Consider the following 1,770-nt stretch of genomic DNA (forward strand, 5'->3'; position numbering starts at 1 on the left):
TACAATCGAAGTCCTCAGCCACATTGTAGAACTTTGGAGGATGCTCGCTCCAACAGACTGCTGTCACCTTCACCGCTCCAATTTTCAAATGAGTCAAGCCAATAAATAAATAAATAAATAAATAAATAAATAAATAAAGCGATGCCAATCTCATCTTGTTATCTGCACAAGTTAGGTTTTATCCAGAAAGGACGTAACGCAACTAAGTAACAGTCCGCCTAGAAGCATTTGGAGGATGGAGGGGCTGGCTTGTCATACCCCTGCTTGCTGGTCCATATCTGATCTGTTGGAAGGTGGACAGCCAGGCCAGGATGCAGCCCATCCACACAGAGTATTTGAGCTTGGGGGGAGCAATGATCTTGATCTTCATCGTGCTGGGCGCCAGGGCAGTGATCTCTTTTTGTATCCTGTCAGGGTTGCCAGGGTACATGGTGGTACCACCAGACAGCACTGAGTTGGCATACAGGTCTTTATGGATGTCCACGTCACACTTCATGATGGAGTCGAAGGTAGTTTCGTGAATGCCACAGGATTCCATGCCCAGGAAGGAAGCCTGGAAGAGCACCTCGGGGCAGCGGAAACGCTGGTTGCCGATGGTAATGACCTGGCAATGGGGCAGCTGGTAGCTCTTCTCCAGGGAGGAGCTGGAGGCCGCCATGGCCATCTCCCACTCAAAGTCTAGGGTGATGTAGCACAGCTTCTCCTTGGTGTCGCACGCAATCTCCTGCTCTGCCCTGGTGGTGAAGCTGTAGCCCAGCTCGGTGAGGATCGTCATGAGGTACTCAGTCAGGTCCTGGCTAGCCAGGTCCAGATGTAGGATGGCATGGGGGAGGGAGTACCCCTTGTAGATGGGCACCCGGTGGGTGACCCCATCCACAGAGTCCATCATGATGCCAGTGTATGGCCAGAGGCGTACAGGGACCACAAGGCCTGGATGGCCATGTATATGTCTGGGGTGTTGAAGGTCTCAAACATGATCTGGTCATCTTTTTGCGGTTGTCCTTGGGGTTCATGGGGGCCTACGTCAGCAGCACGGGGTGCTCCTCAGGAACCACACCCAGCTCGTTGTAGAAGGTGTGATGCCAGATCTTCTTCATGTGGTCCCATTTGGTGACAATGCTGTGCTTGGTGGGGTACTTCAGGGTCAGGATGCCTCTCTTGCTGTGGGCCTCGTCGCCCCAAGTAGAGGTCTGTCTGGCCCATGCCCACCATCACATCCTGGTACCTGGGGTGCCCCATGATGGAGGGGAAAATGACCCAGGGGGATATCATCACCTGCAAAGCTGGCCTTGCACATGCCTGAGCTGTTGTCAATGACAAGTGGGGCGATACCATCATCCATGGTGAGCTGGCGGTAGGTGTGGACTGGGCGGTGGAGCAGCAAAGGCAGGGTTCAGTGCTTATGGGGCAGATGTGGTCTTGGTCAGAAATATATGCTATTTTAACTGACAAAATCAGTATTCTGATGAGCTGGCTGAAAAATATTCATAAAATTGTACACATTTAATGTACCACCTACATAAATACAAACAGAAATTCTAACCCTTTCATTGTAAATAATGGAATAAAGTAAACAAGGCTGCTAGTGAGAATCTAAATGGATATGTTTCTTCCAGTTGATAATATCATGTGAATCAAAAAGGTATTAATTTCACTGCTACATATTTGGAGTGATACCGTATGGACATTGTTTTAGAAGAAAATTCCGTTCTGAAATGATCAAAGCTAGATAAAGTGTGGAAGAGTGCTGTTGTTCAAGACACTAAGTTT

The 1,770-nt window shown here is 49.2% G+C and overlaps 1 pseudogene; it reads right to left on the reverse strand.

Annotated features, from left to right (window-relative positions):
• Positions 1 to 218: 218 nt before the first annotated feature.
• Positions 219 to 1,342, reverse strand: LOC102124245 (actin, cytoplasmic 1 pseudogene; annotated as a pseudogene).
• Between the last annotated feature and the right edge of the window lie 428 nt (positions 1,343 to 1,770).

The sequence above is a fragment of the Macaca fascicularis genome, chromosome 15 (assembly GCF_037993035.2).
Source record: "Macaca fascicularis isolate 582-1 chromosome 15, T2T-MFA8v1.1".
Taxonomy (NCBI): Eukaryota; Metazoa; Chordata; class Mammalia; order Primates; family Cercopithecidae; genus Macaca; species Macaca fascicularis.